Source organism: Elgaria multicarinata, chromosome 7 (genome assembly GCF_023053635.1).
Source record: "Elgaria multicarinata webbii isolate HBS135686 ecotype San Diego chromosome 7, rElgMul1.1.pri, whole genome shotgun sequence".
Lineage (NCBI taxonomy): Eukaryota > Metazoa > Chordata > Lepidosauria > Squamata > Anguidae > Elgaria > Elgaria multicarinata.
In genome coordinates this window covers 27,143,301-27,161,532 of record NC_086177.1, presented here as the reverse complement: position 1 = coordinate 27,161,532, position 18,232 = coordinate 27,143,301, and the positions used below count along the sequence as shown (strand labels likewise).

Genomic DNA, 18,232 nt, shown 5'->3' with positions numbered 1-18,232 from the left:
CCATGAGATGGTAATCTGTTTGTTCCCCCACCCACCCACAAGCTTTTTTGAATCCCTCGGCTTTCTCACGTATGGACTTAAACCATGCTGTAGCTTGAAGGCTACTGCATTCCGTAGGTTCCTTTGATGAATGTGCTGAGGAGAAAAGTGAATACTGCCAGGGGAATCCCAGTGTCCTACGTTTTTCCTTGCACCAGACATTAGATCGTGCCCTTGTTGCCCTGCTATAGCTGGTTTACATCTGGCCCTAAGCCAGCCTATGGGGCAAAGGCAGGCAGAGGTGAGAGGCACAAGCAAACAGTCTGGTACAAGCACAATTCAAGAAACAGGGTCTTATCAGGAATCCATGGGTCAGTAGCATAAGATATCACTCCAAGGAGAAGCAAGGTTTCAAGGTACTGGGAGCTCAAAACCTTGTTCCAGCAGTCCTCGCCTGGAATCGAGGCTTATAAGATGGAGCTTCCAGAGCCCAACCCAGGACTCAGTTGAAGCACATTAGAGGCTTCTGGAAGAAGTACTTGTGAGGAGGGCCCTGCTCATGCACTCCTCGCATGATTGTTTTTGCTTGTCTTTTGAGAAGCTGACGCTCTCATAGATAGATGGTCACTCAGAGGCAGAATTCCCCTCCTCTTCTGAGGGTGGACCCATCACCATCTGCCCCAAGGGTCCAAGCTCCTCCTGGCATGGATTGCTCTTTGATGCTTTGATGTTTGACTCTGGGAGCTCTATCCCTCTTCTGAAAAGGATTCCTCCAAGAGGGTGTGTGTGTATGACACTTGTACAGTTCTTAACCAAGAGTCATTGCCATTCTTTGGCGTCATGTTCTTAATGATGAGTGTGGATTTGGGGGGGGGGGGAACAACTTCATTGACCCATATATTGGTGTACAAATTTAGGGGGTGGGAATACAGCCTTGTCACACTTTTAACCTCCCTAATTATTCGTATAGCTTGCATTATCTTGGGTGTTTACCCAGTTCACATTTACCTGCTGCAAGCTTTTTTGCTGTATTTATGTTGGTGTTCCAGTAGGAAAAGTATATAATACCAACGGGAGACCTGTGAGGGAAAAGCACTTTGGGTGCTGCTGGTTCCTTAGCCTCTGTCTGCCACATGTTAGATTCATGTGTTCTCTTTACTATGGTGACTCTCTGGTGTTGGGTACAATCCTAGAGACTTTCAGTTGCTATCGACTATGGTATGAAGTCCCTTTGGGGAATCTTTTTATATGATACAGTTTGAGCCATTCAGGACTATCCTATCCATTACTGAAAAAAGATCTTGATTAAAAGAAGTGTATCTTAAGAGAAAACAAAATCCAACCCAAGTCCTACTTAGACTACACTGTTGAAATAAATGAACTCCCATTCATTTCAATGGGTTTATTCTTAATTTGGATTTTGTCGGCATTATGCTGAAGGGCTAGCTTAAGGCATGTTGTAATTTATGAGCACAATGCCACAATAATCAACGAAGGGTTCTGTAAATCAGTTGATGCATCATCTGTCTCAATTTGCTTGTTTGATCAGTGGTAAATTACCTGATTAAATCTAAATGAATTTGCATATTACCAAAGCATATACGTACATTACTTTCTTTCAAGATATTGAAGGGGAGAGTGAGAACTTACAATGTAATAAACGAAACCCACCATTTTCATTCCTCAGTAGAGTAACACATCCAAACTAAAATAGCAGCAGAATAGCATAGCATTGAGATCTGCTGCTGATGGTCAATTTTGCTTGTAACCTGTGAACAGTGTCTTTGTGCTGTATTCATATTCGCATTGTTCAGTTGAAAAGACAGACTTTGCATTTCTAAAAATTTAACAGCTGAACCTAAAATTTCCATATCCTTTCAGAAACTACAGTGGATTCTGAAAGGCTGTGGCAGAGAACTTCAGGAAAGCTAGCTCAGCGGGAGAGGTAGGGATCAGCCAGTGTCAGTATTTATAGTCTTTCAAAGTTGATGGATGGCAGGATTACAAAACTGCAAAGGGAAGTTGAAACCCAACAGAACTCAGGTTTTTTATTTGTATGCAGGTTTCTTTCAGTGGCCCTGCTCATCAAGTAGAGGAAAGCAAAGGTGAGAATTTCCTTGAGGTGCAAATATGCATTGTGCTGCATTATAGTTATGAAGAGGACTGATTGTTTTTATCTCTCATTCTTGAACCACCCAGTTCTAATGTGGTTCTGTGCTCTATAGTAACTTATGATGCCTGTTTATGCAAGAAAAAGGTGGGGGGTGCCATGCAAGTTACTTTCCAACCTCCATTCAGGGTGGGGGATCTAAATTTGTAAAAAAGGTCCTTGTTGCGTCCTTTTCCACATTACAGGAGATGAAGGTGCTGAGCATCTTGCCAAATCCAAGAACTAAGGAACATGCTTTGTTAGGCCCAATCTCCATTCTAGCTGCCAACAATCCTTAAAACCTCTTTGGCTTTGGTTTCCAACTTCTAGTAATGTAGACAAATACTTATTTTCCATGCAGCTAGAAAATGCATTGCATGGTTCGTTTAAAAAAGAAAGCTTCTCTAAATGGCATCTATGAGAGCTGTTCAAACCAATTGGTGATTCACTTATTCAGTCTTCTATCACATTTTTTTTATCTGCACTGCCGTTAAAATTTAACTCGTGTATAAGGACACAATTTCAGTGGATGCTCCGTCGCTCCAGTGTGCCTGTCTGGAGACAGTTTTAGTCCTGTCCAGCCCTATATGACTCTGGAAATTGTTATTGTTTGAAAAGGATTAGAAGACCATTCGGGTGTGGGTCACAGGATAGGCTTCAACTTTGGATCCAGAGTTCCCTGACCATAACGCTTGAAGGAACATCATCTGTTGGCTAGAGGTCACAACCCTAGTTGCTTTGCGGAGATACATTTTTGGAATAGATATACAATTTCCCAGGTTTCATAGGCTATTCTTAATTTAACTGAGCCAGAATAGGCAACGTGCTGAGAAAGAAAGAGTTCTTTTAATTGAGGTTAGGCCAGCTCTGCTGATAGTACACTCGACAGGCTAATAATTTTCCAGTGTTTATACAATTGCCTGCAATAACAGTGGGAAAGCTATAGAGTTTGCATACTAGTTAAATGCCTATGTTCCAGTCATTGGTAGCCAACATTACACCATTGATTTTTTTGTTGTGTTAATGCTGCTATGTGTTATGCAAGTCATTTTACTATGATTTGCAGTTGCTTGTGCTGTATCAAATATGTATAAGTATAGATATGAATGAACCTACCCATTGAGAAGTATTGTCGAGGATTGTCCAAAGAAGTGGCAGTGCAGCTTTTAAAATGAACCCTGGGGAAAAGCCAACAGGAGCCGGGGAGATTGTGGTTTGTGTTGAGCTTTTACTTGAAGTTGGAATTTTTTGGCCCCATAGTGGAATATGCCTATATACACCAGTTTCTGGGGAACGTGGGCAGGAAGGTGCTATTGCATTCATGTCCTGCTTGTGAGTTTCCCATAGGCAGATGAGTTGGCCACTGTGCAAACAGAATGCTGGACTAGATTGACCTTAAGTGTAATCCATCATGGCTCTTCTCATGTTCTTAAAGAAACGTAGGAGCATATTGGTGATGGTAAGATTTCTTAATGCTTTGAAGGTGGCTGTCTGATGTATACTTGTCAATATTCCCAGTGACAGGCTTTGCCTGGGACATTTCATTACTGTGATACAGGTAAATGTTCAAAAAGGGAAAGGGGAAAAATTACTGTCTTCTCTTCTTTAAGGCATCTTGGCCACTCCTAGCAAAAATGGCAGAGTTCAGCATAATCACGGCCACTGCTGAAACCTCTAGCTGAGTGAGTTATGAACACCAAAAGTGAATGGCAGAGCTCCTGCTGCCTTGTGACACCTCCAGTGCTGAGAACCTTGATGTGGTTTGCTGTGAAATTCCTCTCCCTTTTCTCTGCCAAAGTATGCAGATGTGTTACTGATGGTAGAAGTCAGAGTTTCTCCGAGTGAGATGCCCGATCCTCTGGCATTGGTGGGAGGTAGCTGAGTGGAAGGCTGGTGGAGCTGCGTGTATAAGTGTGTAAGATTCATCCAAAACGAAATCTGTGACAGTGAACATTCAGAGTTGGGAGGCAGGGAATCTGACTTGGGGAAGCTCACATGTTTTGAGAGTCTCTGCTGTGGTTTAAGAAACTGCATGAATTGTCCGTACTCTAAATTACATTGTTTGGCCATGCTACAGTAATTTCTCAGATTGCTTTTTGTGGCTCAGCTCACAAGAGAAGAGGATGTGGCCTTACCTGTTCTTTGTATGCTATGTATCTTAGCTTCCCACTTATATTTGGAAATAAGGGGGAGAAGCCCTATCTCAGTTCGGGAAGCTTTAACCTTCCCGCCACCTAAATGCAGAATATGATAGATCACCACAGGCTTGTTAATAGGAATCCTGCCTGCTCTCCTGTAGCAAGTGGAGCATTCCATGAATGCACTTTTGAAAGAGGGATAAAATGTCTCCTGTGTCCCTTTTGCCCAATTCCATGTGTTCAGGTTGAATCCAGACTGCCAGGCAGAGAAAGTGCTGCAATCTGAAGATCTGTGTTTTGTTTGTTTGCTTGCTTGTTTGTTTCAGACTGTAGATCAGCCTCCTCCAACTTATTGTCCTCCTGCTGGCTGGGGCTGATGGGAGTTGAAGTCCAAACACCTGGAAGGTAGCAAGATTGGGACAGGCTGCTGTACATGTACCGCAAGGGTAAAAAGAATGTATGGCAGATGGGCTAGTAAAAGCTTTATGTGGAGTAGTACCTTTTGTGGACTTCCTTTATAAGTCTGGATTACAGGTACTGTGAGTGCACTTTTATAAAAGGAATAAAGCTTCTCCTGTGTCGCTTATGCACAATTCCTTGTGTTCAGGTTGGTTTATGTGAAGTTGGCTACATATTGCAGCTTTTCTTAAAAGAGTACGATGGCTTGGATGGTGTAAAGAGAGTGTTCTGGCTGCAAAAGGCTGTTCTCATCATGCAATGAGTGAAAGAAGATGCAAGGATTGGTGTTGTGCTGCCCAATTTTTCCAAACAGCTTCTGTTAATTTCTTTTCTTCCCTTTCAGTGACATTTCAATACTATAAAAGAAATGACATTTAGAACAAAATGCTCTGGGAGAACTCCACTTCCATTCAATTTTATCATTTGTCTTGTGATACTGAATGTCCTTTTAACTTTAGCGGGACATGAAAGGAAAGGACTTGTCAGTGTTATGTATCGATGCAATCTAGGCCTTAAGATCTGTTTCCATGTGTTGATTTAACAAAGCATGGCTCTTGCAACACCACTGTGTCTGCAGGGTTTCAGCCTCGGATGACAAGAGAGCATTGGGCCTCTGCTGTCTAATGGTATGTTTCTCCCCTCCTGGAAGCGTTGAATGTAGTCCAAGCTTGGAGTAACTAGTCCAATGATTAGATTATTAACAGAAGTTTTTTTACTCACAGTGCTCATTAGAAGACTGTGTTCAATTAGAAAAGGTGTTCAAACCACAACTTCTGCTCCTGTTTTTTTAAAAAAACTTCCAATCCTGCATTAGTGAACACACCTGTGTGTAGCGCGTACTACGCTTCACATGTACCGTATTTCTTCAATTCTAAGACGCACTTCCCCCCCATATAAACATCTCTAAAAACGGGGTGAGTTTTAGAATCGCGGGTGTGTCGCGGGTTTTTTTTCCTGTTGGCGGTACTGAAATTAGTGTGCGTCTTACAATCGATGGCGTCTTACAATCGAAGAAATACGGTATTATAATTGTGAATGAAATCTGGGGATAGATGTTTTACCAAGATGTTTCAGTTTACTCCTAGTACTCATAATTGAAGGCCATAGCAAAAGTTCCACATACTTAAGTTGCAAGTAGAATTATCCAGCACTATGGGTAAAAAAATAAACGAATGCTACAAAATCCACTTTTGATATATAAGTGTGTCCTGTATGAGCCGTCTTAATTCCTAAGGCCATCTGGGAGCCCTTGCTCAGGACTCCTGGCCCTTCATAGATAAAAAGAATGGTGACAAGGACCTGGGCCTTGTGGGTGAGGATCTCTGTGTCATGGAACCACCAGACTCCCCAGGCAAGCAAACTAGAACATTGGTAAAAGCCTTTCTTTTTAGGAGGGCTTTTGTGGAGTTATCCTGGCTCTTTGTGTGCATCTTTTGATCATCCATCCATCCATCTATCTATCGAGTATGGTGGTGTTACTGCTTTAATTGTAATTATCCATTATATGACCCTTCTGAGGCAATAATAAAAGAGCCTGAGAGCCCTTTTGGCCAAAAGGTGGGTGGTAAGTTAAGACGAATAGGCAAGAAATTAAAAAGGCAGAGGAGCTTTCTCATCTCCGTCTGTGTCATCGGTTTCCTTGATTGCTTCTATTGGACTGTTGGCTTAACATTACTGATGGTGCTCTTGTGTCTGGTAGTGTGTGTCATCTGGTTCCTCCAGGTGGACAAGTGCATGCAGCACCAATGCGTCCTCGGTTGTTCTGCGTCAACTATTCTATCCCAGTTGCAGGAAAATGGCTGGCATTTCTCCTTCTCCTGTATTCTCCCTCTTAGATCATCTTATGAAAATCATGTGGCGGCATGCAGTAGCTTTAAAATGCATTTTATATATTTAGTATGTTTTCCTATCACTGAGAGTATTTATTATTTATTTAAAATATTTTTAGCCTGCTTCTCAGCCAGAAGAGGGTCCTGGAATGGCCTACTCTCGACCAATAACATAAGACAGTCCCCTGCCCACAGGCTTACAATCTAAAAAGACATGGCACACAAGGAATAGGGGATGAGGAGGGAAAAGGAAAAAGGAAAGAAACAGACCCAGTTATCATCTTGTATATTTTAACAGGGTATGTGATCTGAGGGGAGGGACTGTAGCACAGTGATAGAACAGATGCTTTGCATGCTTAAGGTCCTAGATTCAATCCCTGGCTTCTCCAGGAAGGGCAGGCAAAACTCCTGCCTGAAGCGCTGGAGAGATGGGGCCAGGCACTGTCAACAATACTGGGCTAGATGGACCAAGGGTCTGTCTTGATATAAGGCAGCTTCCTATGTTCCTATCATGTTTAACATAAATGAAGTTGACTTAACTGAAGTTGAACAGTTGACTCTCCACACCCCAGTGAAACTTATCTCTTCCATGCCATGTGCTTCTCTGGTTGGGCAAGGAGTGGGGGAGTGTAAGTGTTTCTCTGTTCCTACTACCAGCCTTGGTGATGGGTAGGTCAGGTGGGATTTTACAAAGGCGCTGTCACAGGAGAAAACGTAGGTAGCAATTCCAAAATGGGGTTAGTTGGGTGGCATTTCGCAATGTTTATCAATATTCTGCCTGACCAGCTGAGCAGCACTGTCCATAAATAAAAATGTTATTGTAGGAGGGTCCTTAGAGGATGTATATCTTTGAAGTAAGAGAGCAGAAGAGACTTAGGGTGTCTTTGTAAAATATACAAGTATAGTATTTGGAGAAAAAGTACCTGAAAGCAGATCTGAAAGTATCTGAAAGCCGAAAGTACCTAAAATTAGACATCATGACAGCTAATCTTGCATCAAATTCCAAAAGAGCAAGAGTTTCACCTCCAAATCCCCATCCCCAAGGTAATAATCTAAGCCAGGGATGACCCTGGGGGTCAGATGAGGCCAGCTGAAGTGATTGCACCTGGTCCCTGGAGATCCCATCAAACTTAAGTCAAAATATGATGACATGTTTGCCAGTTTCCCTTGCAAACAAAATTTCAAATTCCATTTCTCTTTGACATTTTGTATAGAGCTGATGTCTGAACGCATGTGTTCCATAACCATGAAGGCCTTAATGCAAAATTTCACCAACTTAATTATGGAACCTGACCTCTCATGAAGAGGTGAATTTGTGCTGTAAATAGACTTCTGGCCCTTGGATCTCTGCCTGGAGCATTGAGTGCCCCCCTGAGAATGTAGAAGTTGGCCATCCGTGGCCTAAGCAACCTGTAAAATAAGCATGGGAACATAGCCAAAAACATGGAGGCAACTCTGGGTTTTAGCATAATGGCTCCCGGTCTGTAATATCCCTAATGCTATAAACTTTCCAACATAGAAAGTTGGCTGTGTTGTGTATCAAACATCTGGCCCTCAGTAGGTAACATGAACACACCAAATGCATATTTGTCATTTTCTTTCTAAGCAGGCGAGATATGACTGGGGCAAAAGCCAAACACGGTTGTCAAAAGTTGCAGAGTGACTTGTACGATATTTGAAAATACTCCTGAGAGACTGCAAATCACCTTTTTGCAAATTGGCTAGGACAGGGTAATGTGAAATGGTCACGGATTCTCTTTGAATTTTGCATGTCTCACTTCTTCTTGGTAAAGGCAATTAGAAATGCATGTAAATGTCTTGATCAACTATATTTTCGGTGAATGATGATAGAGTTTAATTAAGTCGAAATTAGGATGCAATGTTTTGCTGTATGTGTCATTTGATACTTCAGTATAAAACAGAGATTGAAAGACGGGCTATTGGTCTTCAACCTAATGCCTTGGATCATGGAAAAGTTTTCTAAATGGTCAAGATTATAGCCAGTGTGACATTCCCTCCACTTGAGATACTTTGGCCACATTGGTTGCAGTTTTATTGCAATTATACTTTTAAAAAGCCTCAATCTGAAAATGGTACTGTGCCCACAATTAAATTGTATCTCCAAGAAATTTCCAAAGCATTTTGGAGCACGGTTGGATAATAGTCATGTCTGCCTCTTTGATTTAAATAAAATAATTGGAGACGTTTTGGAATAATTATCATAACGTATTAAATAGATTATTGCCCCAGTTTAGGATAACGGGGGCCAGTATTCAGTTTTGAACATGCAGGTTTCGCCTAGAAGTAGCAATTTCTTGTGAGTTGTACCAGTCTCATCAGAGTGCTAGAATCCCAAATCACTTCATAATTTGTAGAGAAATTAGCTGTGTTCAAAACTAGGCAAAGAGACTTTACCCTTAGATTAAGATATGATGTGCCAACTGTGGCGGTACACTAGTGTTGGTGGCAAATGCATCTGTATATTATCAGCTTATAATAATTTCAGGATGGCTTTCTATGTGCAGTGGGTGCAGAGTAAAATGATCGTCCTTCCTTTCCGTTCTTTTCCATTACTTCTTGTCTGCAGTCACTTGGTTTAAGCCAGCCTATAACTTGCAACTTTGCTTGGTTTGTTGGCAGATGAAAATGTTTTCCCCCCCCTTTCCTTGTTCCAATTCTTCATATTACACAAGGGTATAGGGAGAGTGGCATTCTAATGTTTGGCTCCCAGTCTTTATCTCCAACAGACAACCTCAGTTATTTTCACACTCCCTACTTCTGCGCTGGTTCATGCATTCTCCCTGCCTCTTCCTTCGAGAAGATCAGAGAGAGTTTTTTTGTTTTTTAATGAGACAACTTGACAGCCTTTCGGAACAATGAGAATCAAGGGTTTGGGGCCTTATGCAGTGCAGCCACTGCACCAGAGGTCCAGAGCCTCAGCCCCAGGGGTCAAATCTAACCTTCCCAAGATTTCCTATATGGCCACGCCCCATTCTCTTGGATCCACCCCCTTTCCCCTGATCTCTGATCATTTGGCAGCTTTCCAGCTTTTGTGCAATTCCCTCACCCTCATCCTAAAAGACTGAAATGCTTCTCTTAAGGCTGGGTGGCTGGGTTGGCACACACCCCCCTCCTCAACCCTGCACTTTCCTTCTCCCAGGGCAGCATCATTTGATCCCAACGCTGAGGAGGGAGCATGGGGTTAATGGGTGGCCATCCAGGTCCCGGAGCCACCCCCACCCTCTTCCTTGTGGAAGGCGACCAATAGCTGGTCGCCTTCCACCAGGCTCCACCCCCGGGATGGCCCCAGGATAGCTGTGGAGCAACACTACATGGCGGAAGCACCGTGTTGACGCTGCTCCCTTTGAAAAAGTTGGGGCAAATCCCTGGCTTTTTCAAAATGCACCATCGTGGGGAAGCCTTGCGGTGGCTGCAACCTTGCGCCTGGGTCGTCTAACCAACGGAGCGGAGATCCACAGCCACTGCTGGGCTTTCCCCACGTATAGACATACCCTTAGTTACTGGCAGTAAGACTTTAAGCTACAATATGCTGGGGGGTTTTGCCCCTCCTTTCTGCCTTTGGACCGACCCACCACTGGAACGTGGCCCCTGAGAGCTTCTCTGAGATGGAATTTGGCCTTCAGTTTGAAAGAGGTCCAACGCCTCTGTGCTACATCCTCTGGAAAACTGGCCTGATGCTCTAGTAATTTATTGAGCGTGCATGTCTTTCTCACATTGTTCTGCCTGTCCCTAGTACTGGGTATCACATTCTTTCGCTAAACATTTTCTGATTTAGCATAAAACAAAATATACTGTAGGAAGAAGGGAGCACATGCAACTAGTACTGGCATGCTCTGAAATGATGCCTTCAAAACAGGCATTGATATGATAACAGACCTAGGTGAAGTATTTGTCCTGTGACTCACTTTAAGACTTGCACGTAACAAAGGACCTCTGTTGGATGCCAGTGCTTTAAAGCAATCTGTTCCCAATCCCAGTTCAAACTCCTGAGATACAGTTTCTCATATGATAAGCTACTGGTATGCAGACTTTGTGGAGGTGGAGTCCATATCCTAGGAAGCGTATCTCGTCTTCTCCACTTCTTATTTGTGTATGTGTCCAAAATTGTGTGTTTAATTGGAGAACAAGCTTTTGAATTATTGTTCCTATGGACTCTGTCTTCCTGGCCATTGCCCTGATTCTTCACTTTCATTATTTAAGCTTTTTTGAAATATATATATAATAAATTGCACCATCAAACGGAGAGAGGTTTTTTTTTCCTAAGCAGAAGCTAAACCTGGATATTTTATGATCCTTGAGTTCATGCTACTTGACACTCTTATCTCTAAATGTCTCCTCCACTGCTGCTTCCCCTTTGGCAGATTATGAAAATACAACATTATGAAACCTTTAAAAAGAAAAGAATGAATCCACAATTACAAGAGTCCAAGAAGTATAAGCAGTCTGACAGTTTTCTTTGGAATAACTCAATTCAGACCCAATACAAACCCAATTCAGTTTAGGAGGCATAATGGATATATTTCTTAAGCCTTGTCTAAGTTTGACCCACAAGGAATAACTTGTGTTTGTACTGATGGTAGCAAGTACGCCCCAAACAATTATTTTTCCTGTTATGGATGTCTCCAATTAGCAAAGTAAAACCACTTAAATTTTGGACTGATTGTGGTTTCTGTCGAAGTCAGTGTTTTTGTGGGCTGCACAACTAGCCCGTTTCCTTGTCCGCCTCCCCTCCCCCCACGGGGCTGTTGCTCATTCTTTTGCAGAGCTAAAGTGACACACGTTTAATGAAACTTCATTGCCATCCAAAAGGAATGTAACCCGTTTTACAAGCAGCCCATCTCAATAGCAGGTCAGTTGTATAGCAGGAAAGAGCTTGCATGTGGAACACCCCTAATTAAACTGATCAATATTAGCAAAGCATAAAAAAAACCAGGCTGAGTGTTTTTATAACAGCATAGCCAAATATAAGAACTTTTTACAAAGCGGGTATCTTTAACGAGAGAGTTGTGCTGGAGGTCTCAAATCCTCAAACAGTGGCCAAAGTACCACAGAATTAAGTGTTCTTAAGCCTATTGAAATCAGTGGATTAAACTTGTTAATCTGTTAGCTATTGGCCATTGAATTCTTAGCCCCATCAACATTCTTTACTAGTCATATCTGTGGATGTATAGCAGGCTTGCAAATAGTTATACAAAAATTAATGGCCCATCTTTTTAAGCAAGTCTGAAACTTGTAGTAGCTGTTTGTAGCAACTACATGTTTGCAGTTTGTAGCCTGAAAGGAAAAACAGAAACAAAACCACCATTTTTTTTCCAGTTTACCAAAATCTCCCTTGCTTGGTGGTTTGGAGACAATTTTTCTTCACCCCTGGTGACCAGGCTGGTAGCTACATACATATCCAATTTATATGTTCCCAGTGTATGGTAGTGAGGTATTCACTACCATACACTGGAAATGGAGCCCTGTCACCAAAGACCAATCTACATTTTATACTTGGGATTTGGAAATGGTTTACCAATAGTTTTCTGAAATTATGAATCTAGCAAAGGAATATTATTCCTGACTAGGCCATAATTGTTTGAAATGTTAGAAATATTCTATAATTAAGAGATTCCCAATAACCTTCATTCTTCATGAAATAAGTTCCAAACTTCTCAGAGAATATGAAGAGTCCTGATTGTAGAAGGTGAATATATCTGTTGGCCTTCCCCAAACTGGTACCCTCCAGATGTTTGGGACTTCAACTCCCCTCAGCCCAAGGCAGCATGGCCAATGGTCTGGAATGCTGGGGCTTGTAGTCTAAAACTGAAGGGCACCAGATTGGGACAGGCTTAAGCTATTCTGCCTAGAGATGAATGAAATGGTTAAGCAGGAGCAATGCCCACCCCGAACAGAGGCTTGGTACAGACGTCATAGTATGAGCCATAGTTTGGGAATGTCCTGCACACTTCTTTGTCTTCCTCTAGCCTGCCCTGGTTTGTTTTAAAACATTGTTTGCTGTGATATACGGAACAGGAGACAGCTATGAAGCTTCCCTCAGTTGTTGAACCACAGCAAAAATTGAGGTAGAGCCAAATAAAATCTTGTTTACCCATTTCGTTTAGTCTATGTGATCAATTCATTCTCTCTGCCTACAGGTACAGAAGAGGACATCTGTGCAAGTGAGGTAAGAACATTAGGCTATTCAAGGAGTAATGTCAGCATTTCTGGAATTTGGTGCATTTAATATATTAAAAAATGGAAACTAGGTAATTGTTGAATTGTTTTAAATTTTGGTAATTGTATTGAGAATAGATTTTTATTTTGGGGTTGCTTCTATAAAAACTGCTTTTAGCAAGCAATTTCATGAGTGAAGGTCAGTGCCTTGCACATTGATTTATGGGTTATTTGTTTGAATTGAGAATATCAGGATTAGGCTCCCTAGCAATCATACTGATTTTATGTACTTACTTATTTCTTGAAAAGAAGTTTGGGTTGGATTGTATAGATTTTCATTTTCTTATTTTGTAGTTTGCCGGCATTGTAGATGGTAGGTTTTTGTTGTTTCCACCTTTTACAGGTTTGGTGCACAGATAGGAAGCTGTTGTATTTGGTGTTAAGAGATTGAAATGAGTCGTATTGGCGGCTCAAGCCATTTAAGGACTTTTAGGTCAAGACCATAGCTTATGCAAGGTGAAAATCCAGTGTATCCCTTGGGAGAAAATGTAAACTGGAATGACTTACAGGAAATAGACCATCCACTTGGGAAATGGAAACATCTCTGAAATTAAGAGCAACCCCACCTAAAGTTCAGGCTCCAGGTCTTTCAAGGCCCTTGGGCAAGACACCCTCAATTATCCCCTTTCACCAACATTGTGACCAGCTGCTGCTGTTGCTCCTCCTTCTCCTCTTTCTTGTCATCGCTACCACTTGCTTGCTTTACAGGCAAAGAGTAAGTGAGCAGTGACATTTACTGCTCCTCCTTCTCACCACCCCTGTTATCTGGACCAGAGGGAGAGGCAGGTTGCAATGGTGAAGAGCAGGTCCAGGTCCAGGGGGCTGTTGTCAGTGGGCCTCTGCTGGGGTGCGGGACTCTCAGTAGGTGGCTGACCAGGCCTCCCCTTGACGTTGGCCCTGCCCACCTATGCCATGTTATGGTGGTCAGGTTTTTATGTTTATGAAGCTTGACCAGCATCAGTGATGTTCTCTCCGGCTCCAGTGTAAAGTCAGCAAGAACCATAACACAGTAATCCATGTTGTTACAACAGGGCAGGTAAACCAAGGCAGGTAAATCAAGGAGGAGCTCTAAAAGGCTTACGTCACTAGAACTGTGCCACTGGTTGTATATTATAACCCACAGTTAGAAACCCGTGAGAAATTGGGAGAACATTTTGCGTGGAATACATTTGAAGAAGATGCCCCAACGCCTATTTTTCTTGGTGTTTTTTCTTCTGCAGGCATAATGCACATAAGATCACGTCCATTGGCCAGTTTGCAATTTCTCTTGTGAAATCTTGTATAGCTTTGTAGTTGCCTTCAAGATCTGTGTTGCTTTCTGCATGAGCTCTTTGCCCACTATACAGCAGTTAAGCATCTCATTTTTGTCTCTATCACCAGGGTGTCTCTTTGATGCATGTGTTCCACACACTACACATACTGAGTTTCTGCTTTCGCTGCTTTTTTCTTCTCCTGCCACCCCTTTTAGTGTTTTGGCTGTGTTTACCCGTTTAAAAATAAGAATGAAAAATGCATTGACACTGTTGCTTAACACAGCACTATTGATTTATTAGCAGCAGGTTTTCCTTTCTGCATCATAAATGCTTGTTGAGTTTCTGCATTCCTGTACCTTGATTTAAACAACAACAACAACCCTGCTTGGGGTGCACTGAGACTTTACAACCTGGTTAAAATGAATCTATTTTACATTACACAGCCTTTTTCCCCCCAGTGGGAAAGATGCAAGTGTGCAACTTATGTGTTTTCATATAGTATAAGTAACAAACCATTTTTGGGTACATCTTGAGTCTCTACAACCAAAGAAAAGAGAGGATTTCCAGAGTGCCCAATACAACCCTGAATGTGCACAAATCCCTTTGTTTATTATCAAAAGTCCATCACAACTGCATACGCTGAATGTACAGAACAAGAAACTGAAATGCAGCCATTAAGAAGCTGAAATATGTATTGCACTGAAATGGGCACCCCGCAAACACAGTGAATAACATTTAAACTGAACGACATTGTTTGGAGCATAGGTGGGCAAAAGGTAGATTGGGATCTGTTTGCAGGGACTTGCAGTAGATTGGCAAGGATTTCTGATTCCCAGCTGTTTAAACAATAGCAATAACAGAAAGACTCCCTCCATCACTACCTTCATATTGCTGAAATGAAGAACGGTTGAGCTAACCAGGAGTGGGGTTTGTATGGAAAGACTGTGAGCTCTGTTAAGGTTTGCTGCTGAAAACCAATTCCTCAGAAGGTTTTAATTCTAAGTGTATGTCTTTTGCACCTGTTTCTGGTTGGTGCGTCTCAGGACCCTAGTAAAAAAACCACCAAAATAAAATAAAAATAAAGAGATCCCTCAAGCTTGAACCTTGCTCATCTCTGGTATGGAGACTTATGTTGCAGCTAAGCATGGCTTGTTAATCTACAATTTTTTTAATATATATATATATATATATATATATATATATATATTAGTTTGTAATCATTTTAATGTGTGTTGCAATTATATACTGTGTTCTTAACTGATAGATTTCTGGTATTCTGTGTGTCTTAGCATTAACTTTATCTGCAGAACAAACAGTAAATGTGAGTGCTAAGCCACATTTGTTCTCTTACCTGTAGCTTTTTAAAGAAATAGAAGCCAAACCCGGGAGCTTGGAGAGCTTTTTATTTGTCTCCAGTCAACACCAATTGACTTCATGAACTTACCCTTGCTCAATTCTGCCTCTCCCAGTTTGGAGTCTCAGCTTCTCCTGTTCTCAAAGGCAAGGCTCTTGGGACTTGGGCTATATCTACGCGGCTGCAGATGCCAAAAGCGTTGGCAGCACTGGACTTCTCAATAAGCAGCAGCAGCAGCAGCCTTGCAACGCTACCTTATCAGAAGCAGGTTGCTGCTCTTCAGCATTACAGTCTGTGATTGCATTACAGTTTGATGTACTGGATGCAGATAGAATGTGGGCAGAAGGCTTTCTTCGGTTTAATATAAACTTGAGAGGCAATTTTGTGGAGGAATAGAAATTGCCTGCTAGAGAAGCAAGTGGGAAGAATGGCTGAGTGAGCTGACTTCTCTTTCTATCCTTGCCTTGAGTGAGCTTCTGTAATCTCCCTGTTTCCACAGCAATAACTGCCAGCTAGCCCATGCTAGGATCCGTGGGCTGCTCCGCCTTGATTTGGACTATAGCTGATAGCAGTTATACGTCACACCTCTGTCTTACATATCTGTCCCTGACCACATTGGACTCCTCACCCACCATCACTGCTTTTGGGGTGTCTTACCTTCAAGGTTGAGAAATTTGACTCCATAGAAACACAACCCTAGCATTAAAACCTTTGCACAGGTACCAACTTGATGGATGGATGGGTGGATAGATAGAGAAGGTAGTTAAGCCTGTGCCATGCCAGCTTCTTGTGTGTGCATGTATGGGAACTGGAGGGGCATTGTGCTTTTGGCGTGATATCAAATGAGACAGGAAATGAAGCTCTTTTCAGACATGTTTTCAAATAATCTTGAGATGTTTTGAAAATTCGCTGAAGTCTCCTAGAAGGATTGGTTGCTGTGGATGTAGAATATTTCCTACATTTCAAATAGAAACCCTTATAGGATCACTTCACAATCGTAACCACATCGTGTGTTCTGACTCTGTTGCCCTGAAATGCAGTGGTTACATCTGGTTCTATGAAATTAACATCACCTAGGGGAGTTGGCTGGGGAAAGTGGCCTGCAATATGAGAATGCAGCTTTGGCAAATGGCCACTTTAGGTTCGGGACCTGGTTTTAATTCAGTCCACAATCCATTCTAAAGCATAAACAGTATGATGGACTAGCATTTACAATTGAAGCTTTCATGTTCTTGATGGTATGTAAAGACTCAGAGTTGCTTCTAGCTGTTGAATTAACTACTTGAGTTACAGAGCAATGAACTGCCAGTTCAGAATGTTGTGTGTGGTCTGGCTGGCAAAATAAACCTTTCACAATGCTTTGTATCAGACAAATCCCCTCTCCTCCAGGTTCTCAGATGGTCACTGTTAAAGTCCCTTGTCCTGATCTTTTACGTAAACCTATATAATACATACTATTCCTGGGATAGTGTAGTTACATTTGATTGCAGCAGAGTTGCTCCCTAACTGCTTCCTACTTGTACCTACCCTTCAAGTCCAACTTTTCACTCACATTCACTCCTATTTTCAGCTACCTGCCCTTGCTGCTCATGTTCGTTTTGCATTTCCCATCTTCCCACTCCCTAGTCCAGCCTAGCAAGTCTCACTTCATTCCCATAGGAGACTACCTGGACTTGACCTATGCTGGTGTATTTGATCCTCTGTTGCCATTATTGATTTTAACTAGCTTCTGACTTGACACTTCTCTCCTAAGTCCAGACCTCTTGGCTAGTTCTTTGACCATGTGCCTTGGATTTCACCAGTAATCGGTATGGCAGCTTCTCAGCTTATGTCGAACTTGACTCTACAAAAGGTTTAGCCATTCTCTGTACTTAAAAGACCTAAACAGTATGCAGAACTGGGCTTTATAGCTCTTGAATTTGCAGGCAGAGGTCTTCTATAACAAAAGGTGTCACAACTCTGTCTGAGCATAAGCCAAGGGGGGAGTCCAGGGTCACTTGTTCCTTCTTTTGTAGTTCTCCATAGTTGCTGGTATGTGTATGTGATTTTACTTTCCCACTTCAACTAAGTGTCAATTCTCAATTTCTTTTATCTTTGTGTGTACTGTGCCATGCTACAGGATCTCCTTAGTTTTTGCATTATTATTTTTTCCTCACAAGCATTTGGCACGTTTGTTACACATACAGTACACTTCATTCACTATTGATTAACATTCTTTGCCAACATTTTAGCAGTACTCCAGGGCATCTTTGGTAGCCCTTGTCTGATGCATCTCCTGCTCAATCACACCAAGCTGTGGTATGGCTGGCCATGTGGGTGCTGATAGTGTGTATGTGTGTGTCCATATATTCAGACATGCATGCATGTGTAAAAAGCTACACATATGCATACCCTAACTAGCTGCCTAGCCCAACTAATCTCGGAACTAGATTAATGTACTCCGACTTTGGCTGGTAAGAAATGTTTAGTGGGTTTGAGTGCCATGAAATTTTAAGGTTTAGTTCAATAAAGTTAAGAAATGTCATTCACCACCCCTGCCTCACTTTTTTCTAACTATTTTCCTTTATTCTCTGTTTATCCAATGAATTGTTCTCTTCATGCTTTCACAGATTTCCTCAGTCATGATCTGTGTTCGGTTGGAATTTATTGGCATACAATTCGTTCACGTGCAATTAGCACAAGAGACATTTCTGGCACTTTCATGTTCTTGCTTTTCCCTTTCTCTTCTGCTGTCCATTGATTCTAAATGGTTGCTGCTAATGTGGATACGGCAAAGGTCTTCCTTCTCTCAAATACAAAGCAAAAGTAAAAATTGGGCTTCAGATGCTTTTAAT

At 42.0% G+C, this 18,232-nt stretch overlaps 1 protein-coding gene across 5 annotated transcripts in view; it reads left to right on the top strand.

Moving 5' to 3' along the window:
* The window catches only part of RNF152 (ring finger protein 152), a 50,115-nt gene that overhangs the window by 14,881 nt on the left and 17,002 nt on the right, over positions 1-18,232 (top strand). Inside the window, exons 3-5 of one of the 5 annotated variants that reach the window (XM_063130273.1) lie at positions 1,861-1,924; positions 2,042-2,084; positions 12,713-12,741. The exons of 2 other annotated variants lie outside the window; for them this stretch is intronic. The gene's annotated coding sequence lies outside the window, so the exon portion shown is untranslated. The remainder of the gene's footprint in view (positions 1-1,860; positions 1,925-2,041; positions 2,085-12,712; positions 12,742-18,232) is intronic. 2 more of the 5 variants (XM_063130275.1, XM_063130274.1) reach the window with 2 other exon arrangements.